At 44.7% G+C, this 21366-nt stretch overlaps 1 protein-coding gene across 1 annotated transcript in view; it reads right to left on the reverse strand.

Moving 5' to 3' along the window:
* The window catches only part of AKAP12 (A-kinase anchoring protein 12), a 100476-nt gene that overhangs the window by 47862 nt on the left and 31248 nt on the right, over window positions 1-21366 (reverse strand). The gene's annotated exons all lie outside the window — the stretch shown is intronic.

Here is a 21366-nt window from a genome sequence, read left to right on the forward strand (position 1 = left end):
GAGTCTCAAAGCGAGTGGACCACCCAAGCTTTGACCCCCACGGGTGATACCCCCCAAGTGAACATTCACAGCCCAGGAGACACCAACACTCCACACAAAAATGGGACCTCATTCCTAGCCATATTCGGATATTTCCACCATTCTGTGTTTTGCTTAGAGATGCTGTTTACATAATCTTGTAGAAGGAAAAACTCACTTTTGTCTGTGACAAAAAGTGTTTTTGTTTTCCTTTTTTTCCCAACCCCAACCATTTACATAGTTGATACTATTGTTAAAGGTTCAGGTGCTTCTGAGAGTTACCAATAAATTAAGGTCACCTCAAATTGTAAGAAACCTAACCCACTGTTCCTTAACATTTAAGTCCTTTCTGCCTTTTTTTATGTGTATATGTATTCATAAGCATTTTTTAAAAAGGGAGAATACATGCTTTTTTATGCCTGATTATTTCATACATAGTGGATGCATTTCGTTGTTAATTAGCACCTATCTGAGTTGTCCTCAGCCATTCTCTTTTGTCTGTAATTCAAATGCCCACAGAAGACAAGCATTGATTTATCAGTTACACTGAAGGAGGCAGTCGCACAACTTAGTGACACGGGAGGTGAATGTCGGAGCCAGATGTAGCGTCACGGGTCATCTGCTTCAGGGAGGAAAGCAGTGTCGGGACTCAAGTTTCCAGAAAAGAAAAAGCAGAAATTTCTACTCCATTCTTTCATTCTGAAGCTTCCTCACTCAGCTTTCTCCAACCCTTCTGTACTTACTTCTACACTTGTACAAACACAGAGATAGACACTAGACTTAAAAGACATGCTCTCGGGGCGCTTGGGTGGCTCAGTCGGTTAAGCGGCCGACTTCAGCTCAGGTCACGATCTCGCGGTCTGTGAGTTCGAGCCCCGCGTCGGGCTCTGGGCTGATGGCTCAGAGCCTGGAGCCTGCTTCCGATTCTGTGTCTCCCTCTCTCTCTGCCCCTCCCCTGTTCATGCTCTGTCTCTCTCTGTCTCAAAAATAAGTAAAAAAAAACGTTAAAAAAAATTAAAAAAAAAAAAAAAAAAAAGACATGCTCTCTGCATTTGAACATCGTGAGCACCAGAAAACCTCTATTCCCACTGGATCTGTGCTTCAAAAAGTGTAAACGCCTCTTTTGAGCAAATCAAAACCCTAAATGTTTTCAAGCTTATATCCTTTGAGTGGGTCAGCCAGAGTTTATTCCCGTGAAGCATTCCCACATTACGACTGAACAAGCTTTAAAAAACATCTCAGTGCCTCCAGCAGCAGTATTTTCCTCTCGTTCCTGTAAGAACAACTGCGGAATCTCCAAAATGGCAGCCGGGCCACTGCAGAAAGAAACTACCAGACTTCGTTCCTCCTCCTCCTCCTCCACAGGACTGCCCGCGACTTGCTCTGAGCCCCTTTGCAGAGTAAGCAGTGGGAGTCTCAAGCTCTTTTCTCTCTTTTTTAAGGTTTTATTTTTAAGCAGTCTCTACGCCCAACATGGGGCTGAAACCCACAACCCTGAGGTCAAGGATCACACACTCCGCTGATGGAGCCAGCCAGGGGCCCCAGGAGAATTAAGCTCTTTAATGAATGAGTTAAACAATGAACCAAACAGATGGGCTCTCGACAGCTCTCGGGATGTTGGGGGTAGAGGAGATCTTTCACCACAGAAGTGACCCTCGTTGTCTATGTTCTCATTGGATGATCAGCTGACCATCACAGGTGACACTGCCCCCCACAGTCCTGCCCTGCTTGCAGTAAATGAGTTTCCAACCAGTGCAATTCTGGCAAAGCCCCAGAAACGGAATGTTAGGTGGATGTGAGCAGGAGCAACCAGAAGCGAGTCAGTATGACAGGAACACACGCACAAACGATCTGGGGAAAAAAAAGATGATCTGGGGGGATTTTAAATCCCTGGCAAAACTTGTAAGGAAAACTCTTCCATGTCTTTTTCTCCATTCTAATATAGAGCATTTTGAAGGAAACCTTTAAAACTGTCAAATATGGGGCGCCTGGGCGGCTCAGTCGGTTGAGCGTCCGGCTTCGGCTCACGTCACGATCTCACGGTTCGTGGGTTCGAGCCCCGCGTCGGGCTCTGTGCTGACGGCTCAGAGCCTGGAGCCTGCTTCGGATTCTGTGTCTCCCTCTCTCTCTGCCCCTCCCCCGCTCGTGCTCTGTGTCTCCCTCAAAAATAAATAAACATTTTAAAAAATAAATAAATAAATAAATAAATAAAAATAAAATTGTCAAATAGAAGAAAATAGAGATGAGACTATCATTCCGTAAACAATGTCTTTGGGAAGCCATTTGGAAATAGCCAGAAACAATCGGAATGTGCATACCCACCCACCACATTATCCTAGCAGACATGGCTTTCCCTCCTTACGCAGGTATAGGGACAATGATACACAACACACAACCCACATAACAGCATCGAAGGGAACGTGGTCAACCTAGACACCCCGACATAGGTAGATGTCTCCAGTTTAAGTGGGAAAAGCAAGTCATAGAGCATGTTTGATTCCTTTATGTGTTTAAAATAAGACAAAAATAGGGGCGCCTAGGTGGCTCAGTTGGTTAAGCGTCCGACTTCGCTCAGGTCATGATCTCACAGTTTGTGAGTTCGAGCCCCGCGTCAGGCTCTGTGCTGACAGCTCGGAGCCTGGAGCCTGCTTCGGATTCTGTGTCTCCCTCTCTCTCTGCCCCTCCCCGGCTCATGCTCTGTCTCTCCAACACAAATAAACATTTAAAAAAAAAAATTTTTTTTAATAGAAAAAAAAATAAGACAAAAATAACCCACTTATAGGGAGGGAGAAAGAGAAGGATGGGGACGGGAGGGCTCCCTCGGATGTTTGTATAAGCATTAAAAAAAAACTGTAATAACATTACACAAAATCTTTAACAAATGCTGCCTCTGGAATTTTAGTTATTCTGCCCTTTGCAAGGGTGTTGGGGAAGAGACACAGTTTTGTTTTGCTTTGTTTGAGGCATAACTAATATATATTATATGAAGGCATGGCTTCCTTTTTCTTTACTTTATCATTGCAAAGGTGAAAATGCTTTGAAACTTAAAATCCAGATTCTGAGGCTATCACATGCTAATAACCTGGCTTTCCAGGGTTCACAAATCTTTTCAGATCCTCTGAGCAATGGACCAAACTGATCCCATGGACCTTTCACCCGTCTGTTCACATGATCTCCAAATGTGATTACCATTTAAATAACCTCCTCGGCCACACCATTAACCAAAAATATTGACGAAGACACAGCCAAGACTATCACAGCTCTACACCAGGCTACCCGAGGCTCCCGATATATTAGTACATGTATTATGGACCCATATCACCAATGTCGTTTATATACATTTGCTAATTTAACCGTCCACCTTAAGGAAACTCTTATCATCACCCCCACTTTATGGCCAGCAGAAGGGGAGAGGTACTGCACCCAAGGGGCTGAGCCAAGATGTGGGGAAGCCGGGACTCACCCCAGGTGACCTGAGCTGCACACACGGCCTAACGCGAGCATGTTCTGCTTCGGCACTGAGTTTCTTAAGAGCAGAATTTCTGATTGAAGGAAAAAACCCCAGTCAATCCATTTCACAAAAGTGACACAGGCTGTAAGAATACAAATCATTGTCGGGGCACCTGGGTGGCTCTGTTGGCTGAGCGACCGACTTCGGCTCAGGTCATGATCTCACAGTTCGTGGGTTCCAGGCCTGCATCAGGCTGGCTGCTGTCAGTGCAGAACCTGCTTCAGATCTTCTGTGCCCCCCTCTCTCTCTGCCCCTCCCCTGCTCACACACTCTCTCTCAAAACTGAATAAACATTTATTTAAAAAAAAAAAAAAAAGGCATCGTGACAATACCAGCCAGCCTGGGTTATGTTTAAGCTCAAAGTTTCCTTCTAATTTAGAGGTCAATTACAGAACACCAACAGAATTATGGGTTTTGAAAGGTTTGCTTTTCTTTTAAAAAGTAACCATTTTTATTTCAAACTAATCTAAGTAGAAAGCTATGCAAATCCAACTCTAAACATGATATAAACCGTTAGGCCAGAGAGTAAGGCACAGAAGAGGAGACACTTTACTTAATTAAATTAAATGGATCTAATTCCTACAGTTAAGGTCACTGCAAAAAACACGATGAGGACAGAAGGCAAAAGATTACAAAAATTAACTTAAGAAATAATTCTAAATATCCAAAATTTAGGGCATGGTTATAGTGCATCTTGCAGGCATTAAAAATACTACCTACAAAGTGTATGTAATAGTATGGGGGTGTACTTTATTTTGTAATATTCAATTTAAAGAGCAAACATAACAGTTATACATATAAAATGATTACAAATACATACAAGAACATACTGTAAAACAGGGGTGCCTGGGTGGCTCAGTCGGTTGAGCGTCCGACTTCGGCTCGGGTCATGATCTCACAGTCTGTGGGTTCGAGCCCCGCGTCGGGCTCTGTGCTGACTGCTCGGAGCCTGGAGCCTGTTTCAGATTCTGTGTCTCCCTCTCTCTCTGACCCTCCCCTGTTCATGCTCTGTGTCTCTCTGTCTCAAAAATAAATAAACGTTAAAAAAAATTAAAAAAAAAAATCATAACCGCATAACATGAACCGTAGTACATCCTGGACTATCGTGAGATGACCTGAGCCGAAGCTGGACGCTCAACCAACTGAGCCACCCAGGCACCCTTATTTTTCTACTTTTCTATGTTCTATGTTTCTACGTTATGTTCTTTATGTAAGTAACATGATGATTTTTACAACTGGGTGGTGGGAGAGCTTTTCCTTCGCTGGATATTCTGTTTCGGTTTGTTTATTTTTAGAATGGGCAAGAGGCCGCTAAGAAAATTTTGCTTTACAGGGAAGCATTGTAATTCTAATTTCTACCAGTCACATGAATTTCATGAGAAAACAGAACTGCTTTAAGACAGAAATGCAACAGTAAAGTCCTATTTCAGGCGTTTGGTCATGCAAACTAATCCATATTCCCTCAAGTGTAGAGAACACAGCAGGCTCAGAAGCAGGCTCAGAAGCAGAGTGGAGAACTGGGTACTGGTACTCTCTGGGGCAAGATTAAGTACCTCATTTTGGCATTTTAGAATTGTCCCCTCATTGTCTCAGGCTGAAACGTGGTGGGGTTCCTTCCAGGCCAGCAAATGGGAGGTGGCTAGGAGAGCGGGGTCTGATCTGTGGCTTTGGGCCACATGTTTTAGCCTCTCCTACCTCCCTTTCTCTGTAAAAATGGGATAAGAATTCATTTCTATCTACCTCACAGAGTATCTGGGGCATCCCCGACACGTTCTTAATAAGTCCACTACTAACCTAAGCTGCAGCTGCTTTTATTATGCCATTTGCTGTCATAAGTGTGATCTAATGGGGCTCCTGGGTCTCTCAGTCGGGCAAGCGTCCGACTCTTGATTTTGGCTCAGGTCATGATCTCGTGGTTCGGGAGTTCGAGCCCCACATCCGGCTCTGCGCGCTCTTCTTGCCCTCTCTCTGCTCCTCCCCCACTTGTGCCCTCTCTCTCTCTCTCTCTCTCCAAATAAATAATTTAACTTAAAATATATATATAAAATAAAGGGAACTATTGTCCCAGGCCCACTTCCCCCCTACAAAATGAACGCTTCAAGTGGCACCCGGGTGACTCAGTCAGTTAAGCGTCAGACTTCAGCTTAGGTCATGATCTCACCATCTCATGGCTTGTGGGTTCGATCCCTGCTTTGGGCTCTGTGCTGACAGTTCAGAGCCTGGAGCCTGCTTCGAATTCTGTGTCTCCCTCTATCTCTGCCAACCCCAGCCCCTTGTGCTGTCTGTCTGCCTGTCTCTCTCTCTCTCTCTCTCTCTCAGAAATGAATAAACATTAAAACATTTTTTAAAAAAAGAAAGTTTCAAGAGTTCTTTCTGGATTGGTCCACACTCTGCACTCAACACAGCATTTAGCATAAAGGCTTGTAAGCCTTCTAGCTGTCTAATGGTCTGGGTAGGAAAAGAGGGGCAAGGCAGTTGACATAAAGGTCTAAGCAGAGGAGAGACACCCGAGTTGTTTTTTGTTTTGTTTTGTTTTGTTTTGTTTTGTTTTGTTTTTTTAACCACAGGAAGTATGGAGGAAACAGCAAACGGCACAGTATGGCTCCTGTTAGCTATGGAACTTGACCTCTGAGCTCATTCTCCAAATTATATACATGGGGACTAAGACCATCTTGGTTTTCAGATCGTCTTGAGTTTCAAATGAAGTAATATTTGGGAAAGCTCTCCTCAATTGAAAAGCTGTCGGAAGCCGCTGTGTCTCAGTCCACTTGCCCAAATCCACCCGTGATCTACTCCAGTATTTTTCTATCACGCTAGAGCCAACTTTTAAGAAATTTTCCTCATGTTTGCAGTGAGGAGGGTGTCGAAGGAAGCAGCATTCGATTTGAAACAAGGGGATCCTGGGGCGCCTGGGTGGCTCAGTCGGTTAAGCGTCCGACTTCGGCTCGGGTCACCATCTCGCGGTCCATGAGTTCGAGCCCCGCGTCAGGCTCTGGGCAGATGGCTCAGAGCCTGGAGCCTGTTTCCGATTCTGTGTCTCCCTCTCTCTCTGCCCCTCCCCCGTTCATGCTCTGTCTCTCTCTGTCTCAAAAATAAATAAACGTTAAAAAAAAAAAAATTTTTTTTGAAACAAGGGGATCCAACAAAATTAGACACAGCCATGTGTCTACAGAAAATGTATCTCACGATACCCGATCTTACACACAAAACAGGGTTACAGCTCAAGACGCAGGGCACCCCTCTAGTAAGCAGGCCAGAGCTTTGGAATAAACTTGGTCAAGAGGAAACGCTGACTCAAGACATGTAAGCTCTTTTGCCCGGGGTTGTTCCTGGTGGGTCTGACCCTCAGGTAGCAAAACACAATTATCCTGCTGTGAGCAGGAGACCGTACAGGACCCTCCCCACCACCACATGTATACATGGCTGCATGGGGATTAATGAGCCCATCTGTCAACGCCGCTTAAAAAGTTGACCATCTTGGGGCATTTGGCTGGCTCAGTTGTTAAGAGCATGCAACCCTTGATCTCAAGGTCATGAGTTCAAGCCTCAATTTGGAGGCAGAGCTTACATAAAGGTTAAAAAAAAAAAAAGAAAAAAAAATTGACCATCTTTATGGCTGAAGACTTATTTCACACAAGTCAACAGCCATAGCTCCAAACATTATATTCACTCTAGAACCAAACTGTCCAAATAGCACATACCTGAATATGGTGAAACCATTTCATCCCTCCCTTTTAGTAAACACAAGCACAAAGAGAATTTCAGAAATTATTTTAAAATTTCTAGAAATTGGAGGGCCTGGGTGGCTCACTTAAGCATCTGAATTTGGCTCAGGTCATGATCTCACTTTCGGCAGGTTCAAGCCCTGCGTCAGGCTCTGTGCTGGCAGCTCAGAGCCTGGAGCCTGCTTCGAATTCTGTGTCCCCTTCTCTCTCTGCCCCTCCCCTGCTCACCCTGTGTGTGTGTGTGTGTGTGTGTGTGTGTGTGTGTGTGTGTGTGTGTCTCTCTCTCTCTCTCTCTCTCAAAAATAAACCTTAGGGGTGGCATGGGTGATTCAGTCAGTTAAGCGTCTGACTTCGGCTCAGGCCATGATCTCGTGGTTCATGAGTTCAAGCCCCGCGTCGGGCTCTGTGCCAACAGTTCAGTTTTAAATAAACTAGAAAAAAATTTTAAACAAAAATTTAAATTTCTAGAAATAAGCTGAAGGCTAAATATAGAAACTGATGACTCCATCAGTAATCCATGTTTATAAAAAATTTTCAGGAGCTACAGCCCTAGTTTTTGAAAGCTAATTCGATTGGATTCTTGAATCCCTCTAGGCCTTCCCCTACAGCCATGCTCCCAACCAGTTAGCCTTAAGAGGCTGTCTCCACCCCAAGGACACTCCACCTCCGAGTTGCAGAAATAAAACGTACGAGAACGAGAGTGGTAAAAAGGTTTTTCTTTTTAAGATTCCCAAAAAGTTCAATTCTGTAAAGTCTGACAAAGTCTTCAGCTATTAGGTTTATAATGACAGGTCTGCAGACACCAGATCTTGTATTTGTTTTAAGAGAAGCAAATATAACGTAAAAATCACAATCTGACAAAACTAAGATTGGTAACATGTTGGTCACAGCTGACGCTGATGGATGGGTACGGGTGTTTGTTGTATTATTCTGTATTCCATGAATCTAGAAAAGATGCATGGCGATTCACAAAACGATACAAAAAACAAAAACAAAAAAAAAGGAGGCCCTTAAACTAGCAAGCCTTTAAAGAGAGAAAAGAAGTGCTTCTAATGTTTAAGAGTATTGTATAAACGCGGCACCAAAAGCTCTTCATACCACATGAAATCGAGAACAGTATATACTCGGGGGCAAGAGTGATTCTAGTGACCGATAAAAACGAGACGTCCTTATCTGAGAAATGACCTTAGGAGATCTCTGCATGATTTTGATTTTCCTCCTGAAAAATGCCCTGCTGTAGGTGAGGCGGCAATTCCACGTCTTAAAAGACTAATGCCCTGGGGGGCACCTGGGAGGCTCAGTCAGGTGAGCCACCGACTACGCTCAGGTCATGATCTCAGGTTCATGAGTTCGAGCCCCGCGTCAGGCTCTGTGTTGACCGCTCAGAGCCTGGAGCCTGCTTCAGAGTCTGTGTCTCCCTCTCTCTCTGCCCCTCCGCGTCGGGCTCTGTCTCTCTCTCTCTCTCAAAAATAAATAAACATTAAAAAACATTTTTTAATACCTTAAAGTTGTAAGATGCCCTGAAACACCCGATCTCGAAATAAAACCTCTGCTTGCTTTTAATTCCGCGCTATTTCTTCCCACTCCTGTATTCAGCAAAACAAAACCAACAAACAAAAGTATCTCCTTACTGGTTGGTGACACTGAACATGACTGAGTTAATCTGAAGTACCCAGAAAAGGGGGTGGGCATGTCGGCACCATCCGCTAGAGTCAGTGGGGCTCCCTACCCGCCAGCCTCACGGAAAGAAAACACACCGTCCCTCCAACTGATCAGGCTTTTGAAATATCAATACTCAGTACACCAGGCGTTATCAAATGTCATTGTACCAGGCATTATCTCAGAAGTATGCTGGGCTCAAATGATCTTGGGAAAACTCTCTGTAGTGTGCATTCTGAACCACTAGGGAGGAAATCATTGCAAGTTTTTCTAAGATTTTATTTTTAAATAATCTCTGCACCCAACATGGGCCTCGAACTTACAACCCCAAGATCAAGAGTCGCTCGCCCTACCAACTGAGCCAGCCAGGCGCCCCACTGTAATGTTTTCTAAAATGACCTGCCCACCTCGTAGACCCGCAATTATTAACAACCCGCGTTAAGTAAAGACACCAGAGTAAATACCATATGCTTTAACACACATTTCAGTCGGATATTCCCCTCCTTTAAAAAGGAGTTACAGTTGTTTTAAAACGTACTAAAGATCTTCGGTTCTCTGGGAAAGTATGTGAAAGAAAACAGAGCTCTAAATCTGGTAGAGGTAGGAGATCAACGGTGCTGATTTCAGACAAAGGGAATTTATAAGATCTCTGCTGGATGTGAGGGGATGAAAAGTACCACCTACCAATTAATTACAGCAATTCGCTGTGTGAAGATGGTCCACCAGGATTCCAGTACGTGAAGGGCTTACTTGGCAGCTCCCACAGCATTTAGATCTGTGTCGTAATTAGAACAGAGATGCTCAATAAAACCACAGAAACATGTGAGTCCTAGGTCAAGGATTCTGGCACGCTGATAGCCCCAGCATCCTCCTGTGTGCTGGAATCACAGGACAGGAGGTATTGCTGGCGGCCTCTACCGAACACGTGTCCCCTCTGGGTAGTGATCCTAACACTCCTGGCTGAGAACCACTACTCAGCCTCATTGAATCAGAAAAGGGGGGAGCTTAAACTGTTCCCCACCCCCCCCCAACTTCCCTAAACCAGGAAACACGGTCCTACTTATATACCTTTGGGTCACTGATAAAACCCATCTAATACAGAAATTCAAAGTGGCGGGACCGGTGTGTCCACTTGGGGGGAACAGACCAGACTAAACAACCCAACAGTTGAAAACTTTGTTGTGTGAAGGACAGGAAACAAGCCACACTTTCAGGTTAATGACCTTCATCTTAAGCTTCTAAGCAATGCTGAAGGTCCATGTTTAAACCCTAGTAGGCAGCTAACATCTATTGGTTGGTTGAGTGTGGACCTCAGAGTGGGGTGAGGCTCTCCAGATCTTGTCAAATTGTACATCTCAGGATACGGATCCTTAAAGCACATTTGCTAGTGTTATGACATAGGATGAATGTCTAAGACAGGTTATTTTTCCCCCTTGGAGTTGTTGCACCTGCAAGATATACGGGGGAAATCAACTGCCTGCCATATTGACTTCACTGTTGTCTACAGATCCCAAATGCAAATTAAGCAAAATATTAATGTGAAGAGAACAGTGAAGACGAGTACCTTAAAAGCAAAAGATTGGTGCTCTGAAGCATCTGACTGTTCTAATGCCTTTTCCTTTTGATCCATGTACCATCAAGTTCAATGTAGTTGCAGAAATCAGGAGCCCAATTCCCACCTAATTCTTACACACCATACTCGAGTAACTACTCTCTTGTTAAGACCCTCTCAAAGGTGGGGAAGGGCGCCTGGGTGGCTCAGTTAAACGTCTGACTTTGGTTCAGGTCAGGATCTCACACTTCATGGGTTCGAGCCCTGCGTTGGGCTCTGCACTGACAGCTTGGAGCTTGGAGCCTGCTTCAAATTCTGTGTCTCCTCTCTCTCTGCTCCTCCCCTCTCAAAAATAAACATAAAAAAAAAAAAAAAGACTCTCTCAAAGGGATCTGCATTAGGTAGCAAAATACCATTATCGCATCCTTGCTTAGGAATTCAATAATACAAAAAGTTCTAAAATCCACTGTATGTCTTAGAAAGGCTAGACAGTTTCTTAACCTGAGAGATAAACAGTTTTGACAAAGGAGGAAACCAACATCACCTGAAGTAAAGTTTATAGATTTTAAGGTTCAAAAACCTTTAGGCGCTAGGATTATTTCTTCTAACCAAAAGTGTATCCCTAAGCCATGAGCATCAGAAACTTCAGAGAGGGAGTAAGTTATGAAAAATGTGCAGCGCCCGAACTTGGCACAATTAACTCCACTATGCAAACTAAAATAGACATCTGGGATTGAGTGAGAGTCCGGTGGTAGAGGGCTATCACCTGTATACATGAAGAAAGAAAGGCAGAAATGGAAAAGTCGGAGAGGGTGTCTTCTAAGCTCTTCTCCCATCCTGATGAATTGGTTTCATTGCTTGTTCTAAGCAGCCCACGGCAGCACAAATGACCACCTCTTACAGGTCCTACACCATGTGGATGACTACAGTAAGGGGAAATGAGACCGTAGGTTTACTACAAGCTTTGCCCAACAAAAGTATTTAATCAGGAGGATAATTGAGATCAAAGTTAAATAACATAATCAGTATGCATATTTAGTGGTTGTACTGCCTTTGAACCACATTGCTTAAAATAACTGCTGATTAAAAAAAAAAAAAATCCAGGGAGAGTGAATTTATTGATCACCGAGTGAATGTACTGATCGCTGTGTTGCTACTTCAGTTCTAAGTCTGTGGGCCCTGTGATGTGAAAAAAGGAAACGAACAAGCAGGACTGCTGGTCTTGTTTTCAGGAGAATGAACTTAACTTGTAAAGATGGCCCATCTAAGGTAATGTGATTTAGCAAAGAACCAACAACTGCTATTCCACAATGTTCTACTCCAAATATTTCTAGCCTAATTGCGGAGAAAAACGTGCTACAGACGAGAAAAGCAACACAGAGTTTTCCAGAGTGCCGTGCTGTGTTTGCTGAAAAGCGAATCTCTAGCCTCCCAGGCTGAATTCTAAACCGCTTTTCGATTGATTAAATGTCTGCCTCACATCTGCTTCTTTCTGAAACCTGCCACGCAGGGGCACTGCCAGAACCTCTCCAGTCTGCGGCTTTTAGGAAAGGCACTCCGCAAGGAAGGAGGAGTGGGGGACGGGAGAGCTATGCTAAGCCCTCCAGACTTCCAGAAATGCCCCCTTCCATGTTAAAAACAAAACAAAACGAAACAAACAAAAAACTAAAGAGAGTTTCCTATACACCATGGCATGGATTATTTAATAAAGTTATTAAACATTTAGCTCTGATAATGGACTTGAAGACGCCATTTTGGAGAATCCATTTAGGGTTTTGTAGCTGGTTAAGAGCAGAATCAAAATGATAAACTGACATGGATTTCTCGGACGTGTGTGCTCAGCTCTGTGCTCCCCGGAATTCAGATGGCCTGCTGCAGACCAAAATAAAAGTGACGTGAGCGGTCCTGCGGCCAGAGCACAGCCAGTGTTTATGTTAAGTCAGGTCAGAGTCAAACAAAGACTGCCGAGGCCCACACATTCATAAAAGGCAGGTGATGGCAGGACCATGCCCTTAACTGGTAAAAATGCTACAAAGCTTCTGCAGACCCAGTGGCAGAGGAGGGCACGGGAAACAAAAGGGCGTGCTTTCCAGTGAGACAGTTGGGGAGGGAATCCCAGCTGGGCCTCCTTTTTAGCCGTGAGTCCTCTGAGCACATTTCTCATCCAGAGCCTAGAAAATGGGACTAACGCTTTGCAAAGCTGCCGTGGCCCCACCCCGGCCCAATGAAATCAGAACCCCAGGGAATGGTACCCAGCTGTTAGAGGAGTTTCTACAGGTCCTCAGGGGGTTCACACAGGCAGCCGCTGTCCCCGGAGGCAGATGCTGACCACAGGAGACTGACCACTGGTGAACGGGGACCCCGGGTTGGGTCGTTTGCCACAACGGGGAAACAGCTCTCAAAAGGAAAACAAATCAGAATGCAGGTGAGTTTGTAGCAGGTTAGTTTACAAGCACAGGGAGGGAGTTTCTGTGCAGGTAAGTTGGGGGGGGGGGGGGGTGGGAGGCGGGAGAAGTTGGGAGTCACTCTGGAGGCAAGAGGAACGGAAGGCAGCATTTGATACAAAGGCAGTGAGGCATCCTGACTAAACGCTGGAGGCCCTCGTGCCAGGGATCAGTCGGCTTGGCTGGAGGTTTTCCACCGGGCACACCCCCCAGTATGAAGAAGAGTGGGGGCAGGGGGGAGGTGAGGTTAGGGGAGGGCCGGGGTGGAAGAAAAGATGGCAGCAGGCCTTGCTTCATGTCCGGCCGGCCGGCCTAAACTCGGCTCATCATGGCGTCCAGCTGGTGCAGCAGGGTCATGCTGGAAGGATCTCTTACCCAGCCCCTTCGTGGGGCGCTCAGCCAAGACGGCACCTTGGCCTCCTCGGTGTTCCTGTCGCCCGAATGGCCCTGATCAAGCAACCTGAACTCGCTGAGAAGGAACAGAAGGAACACCATAATACTAGGTCCTCTAAGCATGCAGAGGCACTAAAATATTTTTTTTTCTATACAGAAATAGTGACTATTCTAAGAACAGTTATAATAAGGAAAGGAAAGCAAAAATAATATAAAAAGGCGGGGGGGGGGCACCTGTGTGACTCAGTTGGTTAAGCGTCTCACTTCGGCTCAGGTCATGATCTCACGGTTTGTGAGTTCCAGCCCCGAGTCGGGCTCTGTGCGGACAGCTCGGAGCCTGGAGCCTGTTTCAGATTCTGTGTCTCCCTCTTTCTCTGCCCCTCCCCCACTTGTGCTGTGTCTCTCAAAAATAAATAAATGTAAAAACAAATTTATAAAAACAGGGAGGGGGACAAAAACATAAGAACTCTTAAATATGGAGAAAAAACAGAGGGTTGCTGGAGGGGGTTGAGCGAGGGGGGATGGGCTAAATGGGAGAGGGGCATTAAGGAATCTATTCCTGAAATCCCTGTTGCACTATATGCTAACTAACTTGGATATATGTTAAAAAAAATAAATTAAATACAAATTAAAAAAATAAAACAAATAATAATAAATGGAAAAAAAAAGAGCAGAGTTATATTGGTCAGTACGTTTCTTCTGTCAACAGTAAGCTTCCAGACAATATTGCTCAGATGCCTCTTCCCCGGCCCTGCCTTCTGGACGAGGAAAAGGATATTAAAACAAAACAAAATAAAAACAAAATTGACACAAGCTGCAAACATACTAGTCATCCTCTTACTCAAAGAATAAAGAATCACAGTCCCAGGTTACCCAACACACGTGTCAGAAAGTTACGCATCCCTTGGCTTTTGTTCCAAATAATCGGGACACCAGCCTAGTAATAAAACGTGGAGAAGGGAAGTGGCATCTGGGACGCCCCTCCCCCTACAGTGTCTGTATTCAAAGGCCATCATGCTTCCTTTCTCTAGATAAATCTAGACTGGTTTGGACTGCATGAAGAAACTTATTCTAAGAAAGACAACACCTTGACGTAAAAAATGGCAGCTCTGGATTCTTATTTTCCTGGTTTTTAAAAAGTTCTCTCGGCCCCTCCCCTGCTCGCTCGCGCTCTCGTGATCTCTCTCTCTCTCTCTCTCTGACTGAATAAACTTTAGAGAAAATTCTCAAAGTTCTTTTTTTTTTTTTTTAATTTTTTAATGTTTACTTATACTTTGAGAGAGAGAAAGGGAGACACAGAATCCAGAGCAGGCTCCAGGCTTTGAGCTCTCAGCACAGAGCCCGCCAGGGGGTTCGAACTCACAAGCTGTGAGGTCAAGACCTGAGCCCAAGTCGGATGTTTAAGCCACTGAACCACCCAGGCGTCCCTTCACAAAGTTCTTTAATAAGTTCCACCACACATAGACCAACTTTCTTCTCGGGATCTGACTCCACCCGAAGGGGTTTCTAAAAAGGAGACATTGTGAAAAACCTTTGTCATTGACGAAGCCTTGTAAAAACAGCATCAACTACAAGCTGTTTGGGGGCTTTTTTTCTTCTCTTTTTTTTTGGGGGGGGGTCTGTTTGCTTGGCTTTGCTACCAAATTTATTCCCTCAGACTTCTGTTTCTGATACATAGAGCTCAGAAAATTCACCTAGTATGTAAGCAAGCACTCTAAAAAGCCTTAATTAGAAGTGCTATTTCAAAGGGGCCCAGGCACCCCAATGTTTACAGTAGCACTATCGACAATAGCCAAAGTATGGAAAGAGCCCAGATGTCCATTGACTGATGAATGGATAAAGATGTGGTACACACACACACACACACACACACACACACACACACACACACAATGGAATATTACTCGGTGATCAAGAAGAAGGAAATCTGGCCATTTGCAACTACATGGATGGAACTATGAAGCGAAATTAGTCAGAGAAAGACAAATATCATGTGACTTCACTCATATGTGGAATTTCAGATACAAAACAGATGGACATAAGGGAAGGGAAGCAAAAATAATATAAAAACAGGGAGGGGGGCAAAATAGAAGAGACTCTTAAATGAGGGTTGTTGGAGGGGTTGTGGGTGGGGGGATGGGTTGATTGGGCAAGGGGCATTAAGGAGGACACTTGCTGGGATGAGCACTGGGTGTTATATGTAAGTAACGAATCACTAAATATCACTAAATTCTACTCCTGGAATCATTATTACACTATATGTTAGCGAATTTGGATATAAATCTTTTAATAAATAATTAAAAATAAAATGAAAGTATTGGACATAAAAAAACACAAACGAAGTGTTCAGTCTGGCTAAGCATCATGGTGCATTTACAGAGAAACGTAAATGTGCATAACCATCTCTAAGCATTCAGGGTGGAAGATATTAGCTTGAATCTCTTAATCTGCATTTGCACTTGCCACTGGTACTTAATTATTACTTAAATATAAGTGATCTCACACAAGTGCATTTTCCAGTAAAAAAGGAGTCCATTAACCTAATTTATAAATCATAAGTTATACCTGTCAAAATAGCTTTTAGAGCTGCTAGCTAATAGAGAACATCTAGTAATGCTATTAATACCTTAATTTTTAGCTTTATCAGCATGACAGCGGGACAGAGAATAGGCCCCCACATAAATACTCAAGGAGTCTTGTCCCGATTTACGAGACAGAAGCATTAATTTGGGAGGAACTCTGTCTTCAAATATAGAAGTTTTTACTTCGTTATTTATTTCGAGAGAGAGAAAGCAAGCAGGGTCAGGGGAGGGGCAGAGAGAAAGGGAAGAAGAAAGAATCCCAAGCAGACTCCCCACTCTCAGCACAGAGCTTGACGAAGGGCTCGAACTCACGAACCCCGAGATCATGACCTGAGCCAAAACCAAGAGTCCAACGTTTCACTGACTGAGCCACACAGGGGCCCCCAGAAGTTTTTAATTCCGGGGTAGGGAGGGAAGGGTGGGGTAGGGACAATGAGACACAAGACAGATGTATCCCAAATCCAACAAAAACATGAATTAAAATTTTCAATCCTCAGTTGTAACTACCAACTTTACAACAGCACGTAATTAATGTTAGCAGCTACTGTTTGAAAAGTCAGTTTCAACAGTGTGCTCATGGTTCTTTAATGAATTTGCACCCGCCTCAGCTGGCTCCGCCAGACCAACGACTGTGGCATCTTGGTCAGGTCAACACTGGCAGCTCTGGTTCTTGTTTGTTTTGTTCTAGAAAATATAAGCTCAGAACTCTGAGCTCTGAGCCCTACCACTCTCAACAGACCACATTCAGGAATCTCAGTCAGCAAATGATCTGACTCTAGGATAGACAGAGCAGACTGGCTTGCCTTGTCCACAAGTGCTTTCATAAACAGCTGGCATCTAATAGAGACAGCTGATGGGGGCGCCTGGGTGGTTCCGTGGGTTAAGCATCAGACTTCGGCTCAGGTCATGGTCTCACAGCTTGTGAGTTCGAGCCCCACGTTGGGCTCTGTGCTGACAGTTCAGAGCCTGGAGCCTGCTTCGGATTCTGCTCCTTCTCTCTCCACCCCTCCCCTGCTCACACTCTTTCTGTCTTTCAAAAATGAATAAACGTTAAAAAATTTTTTAAAAACTTTTTTTTTCTTCCTAAACAAGAGATTACTGGAGACGTTACTACAAAAAAAAAAAAAAAAAAAAAAAAAGAACTTTGTTTTATCATTCTTCTCAAATGTGCATTTTATTCTGCTAAAAAGCATCCTCTCCCTCCTTTCCATAAACTCCCCCTTGAAGATTGCAGTTTGAAAAAGACACACGGAAAATGAAATGCAGTTTTCTCTAATTTGTATGATCCCCTTCCAGGCAAAGAAAAAATAGTTCAATGGCAAATTCAATAAGGTGAATCACTGCCCAGACAGAAAAATATTATTTGCTATCCGTTCACATAATGATGGGGGAAAAAGCTTTGAGACTGAAATATAAATTAGCAAATGTCTTATAAACCTGTCCAGTCACTGCCTATGGAGAGTAGGGAATAAACATTCTGCTTTAATAGTTAAGTCTGTATGATGGAATTAGTCTTACTTGACCCCAAATACACTCCCCACTCTGCTGCCTCCTATTACATTCTTCACACTATTCTTAAAACAAGTCCATGGAATGAATCTGCATCCTAGACCACCACCTACTCATACTTCTTGCATTTTGTTTTCTTTACTGACCTTGTAAGTTCACTTTCCAAAGCCTCTGTATCAGTCAGCTTAAGCTGCTGTAAGAAAATACCACAGACTGGGTGGTTTAAACAACAAATTTATTTCTCACAGTTCTGGAGACTGGGAAGTCCAAGATCAAGGTGCCAGGCAATTTGATTTCTGATGAGAACCTGCTTCTGAGCTTGTAGATGGCCACCCTCTCACTGTGCGCTCACAGGGCAAAGGAAGGAGATAAAGGCACACAGAGATAATGCGTGGGGACACTCTCTGGTGTCTCTTCTTCTAAGGACATAAATCCTTTCAATCAGGACCCACTCTATGACCTCATTTGGCCTTGATTACCTCCTTATCTTATCCTCAAATAGTTTCATTGGGGGTTATGGCTTCAACATATGAATTTTGAAGTGGGACACAATCCGCACCGCAAGGGGCCACAAAGGAGGATTCTGGGCGCTGGCAATGTTCTACAAACTGACACAGAAGCTCTTTACAAAGGTGTTCATTTTGTAAGAATCCACCAAAGCCACACACCTTACGCATGCTTTATGGGATGTCAGTCGACCATAAACACACTAAAAACCACCCAAACCATCAATCTGGCTGCAAAGTAGACAACAGAATGAAAGAGGCCCAGAACGGAGGCAGGGAGACTGCAACTGTATCAGAACTGGAACCAGAGAGGAGAGTTTGGGGACAGGAACGCTCAACCCATAATGTATTTTGGAGATGAAACCAACAGGACCCGACACTGAAAAAAGGACTCCCAGATTCTCTAGGTACCTGTTTCTGCCCTCGGTAGAAAGAGGATTTACAAGTTTGTGTGTATTAAGTGCTTAAGAAAGCACCCGACAGGTAGTAAGCAATCAAGGTCAGCTATTAGCATTACAAAGAACAAATCCCTGCTTTTGTTGCCCTCTCCTAGCATTTGGCCCCAATGGTTCGGCCATCTTTTTAAATTTATTTAAGTTTTTTATTTATTTTTTTTTTTATTTATATTTTTGAGAGAGTGCGAGCGAGCGGGGGAGGGGCAGGGAAAGGCGGGGACGGAGGATCAGAAGCGGGCTCCGCACGGACAGCAGAGAGGCTTGAACTCATGAACCCTGACATCATGAGAGATTATGACCTGAGCTGAAGTCCGACGCTTAACTGACTGGGCCACTCGGGCACCCCCTAGGCCATCTTTTCTCGATACTACTCCTTTCCAGGAAAGGAATAACATCTAGGTGTAAGAACCTAGACACTTGGGGATCGTTTTGGGCTTTTCTGCTTCTCATTCAACCCCACACTGATACTGTTGCAAGATTTTTACCGCAATACCAGGAATTGGTTGTGTCTCCAATTCGAAGAATGAAGAGTGGACACAGGATGAACGGCAGGCATGAGTTTATTAGAGTTTAAGATTAGAAAGTAAGAAAAGTAGGAAAGCTCCGTTTACAGAGGGGACATTCAAAGGTAAATGCCCGCGGACTATAGGCGGGTCCTTGTTTTACATAAGGTTCTGGTCGTCCCCTCCCCCTCCCCCTCCCATCCCATCCCGCTGGTTCCTTCTCAGGTCCAACCCTCATTGGCTTGATAGCTCTAGGTGCTGGGTTGTCCATTCCTGATTGGCTCGTTTCCAATGTAGGAGGGGTGGTCTGTGGCCATACTGTCCCTTGTGGGTCACAGGTTTTATGGTCTACTGTTTATTCATAGTCAGGTCTTAGGCGGTATCTGTTACGTTCTTAACAGGAACCTTCCACCTGAGGGGGTTTGCTGTGGTCAGACACTCCCAGCATTGTTCCAAAATAAGTGTCGTTCCCCACGCAGGGACCTCAGGTCCTACCCTGAACCTCTCTGCCGGTTTTATCCTATCCTTTCCCTATCATATTACACCATCAAGTCCCATCATTTTTTGAGTTTTCAGTGCTGTCTGCATCATCCACTTTTTGATTTCTGCCCTAGCTCAGGCATCAACACTGCACGTCTGATTTCCTGCTGCCTGCAGTGTCCCGACGGCTGGCCTCCCTGTTAATTTCCTTAGTTCCGCATCTGCTATGTGAGTCTCGCTTGCTTCCTAAACCCTAACTCCTCACCATCCTACAGCACAAGCGGAGCCTCCTTGGAGAACAGCCTCCTCGTTCCACTGCTCCTCCTACCCTCCTTCCAGAAGGATCAGTCTTGGGCCAATCGGGAAGAAATCAATATCCTTCGCCATCACCTCTGTACTTTGACACAACGTGAATGCGGGCTGTGCTGTGGCAAGCTGGCGAGGGCTAAGCTGAGATAGAGCCTCATGAGGGTGGGGACAGCATCTCTCTTACACACCCAGCACCTTGCACACGATATGCTCTAAGTAAATAATTCACGTGTGTCTGACCTGAACGTCAAGAGTAATAACAAGAAGTGGAGGAAGACAGCAAGGATGCGGTCAAGTCCACACGCGAGAGGCGTCAGGAGAGAAGCAATGGCTTCAAAGCATCCAGATGAGCAATAACACTGTTAGATTCAGGCCAAAGAGCACCTCACTTTAGAGACTCCCATTCTGGCCCTTCTCTGGCTCTCCCCTCCCTACAGGCACTAAGAGTAGAAACCTACCTGAAATCAATGTCCCACCTGCCCCAGGGACCCAAGATCATGGTGCTCACAGGGCCGAGAAGCCAGCCAAAGGGCATTTGTTACGGTGAAGGTTGGGGCGTAGGGACATAGCTCGGACCATGAGCTAGACAATCACATGCGTGAGCTGAAGGCCCCTCAAGGTGTAGGATGAGCCAGGAGTGAGAAGAGGGCAGGCTGGATGCTGCTGCTCCCCGCATCACCACATTCTGACATGGAAGGTCTAAGAATTCTAAGCGCAGGGGCGCCTGGGTGGCTCAGTCGGTTGAGCGTCCGACTTGGGCTCAGGTCACGAGCTTGTGGCTTGTGGGTCTAAGTCCTGCCTGGGGCTCACTGCTGTCAGCACTGAGCCCGCTTCGGATCCTGTCCCCCCACCTCTCTCAGTCCTTCCCCACTCGTTCTCTGTCTCTCCCTCTCTCCTGCTCTCAGTAAATAAACTAGAGAAAAAAAAAAAAAAAAAAAAAAGGCGGGGAGCCTGGGTGGCTCAGTCAGTTAAGCGTCCAACTTTGGCTCAGGTCATGATCTCACAGCTCATGGGACAGACTTTGTGCTGACAGTCCGGAGCCTGGAGGCTGCTTCGGATTCTGTGTCTCCCTCTCACTCTGCCCCTACCCCACTTGCACTCTGTCTCTCTCAAAAATAAATAAACATTAAAAATAATAATAAAATTTTCAAAAAAATGAAAAGAATTCTATGCTCAGATTTGGCCTTCTTGGTCATTATGAAGGTTTAATGGTCAGGAACGAGGATACAACATTTAACAGTTTATTAGCTTGATTAAGAGACTTAAAATATTTCGACATGTGGTATGTGGATCCTCATTTATATTCTTGCCTTGGGCCCTGCAAATGTGAGGGGTGAGCTTGCGTGAGAGCCAAAACCAAGTTATGTGACCAGTCCACGCACTAAAGGGAAAACTTGGTATGCTTCATTAGAATAACTCCATTAGCATAATAGGAGGTAAAGAGAGCCATCTCTGGAGCCTGATCTCCAGGATTTCAACCCAGGCTCTGCTTACTGGTGCTGTGTTACCTTAGGCAAGCTACTTCACCACTCAGAGCGTGCCTCAGTTTTCTAATCTGTAAAATGGGGCTAATAACTCATAACATCGATAGGATTGCTCAGGTTAATATAGAGTAAACACTATTTAAGTGTTTGTTAAATAAACAAAAACGTATGTGGAGAAAAGAAGCCCCAAGAAACTGGGTCCCAACCTCACGTAGAATGCTTTACACACCAAAACC

Source organism: Panthera pardus, unplaced genomic scaffold (genome assembly GCF_024362965.1).
Source record: "Panthera pardus isolate Hobbes unplaced genomic scaffold, ASM2436296v1 HiC_scaffold_17, whole genome shotgun sequence".
Taxonomy (NCBI): Eukaryota; Metazoa; Chordata; class Mammalia; order Carnivora; family Felidae; genus Panthera; species Panthera pardus.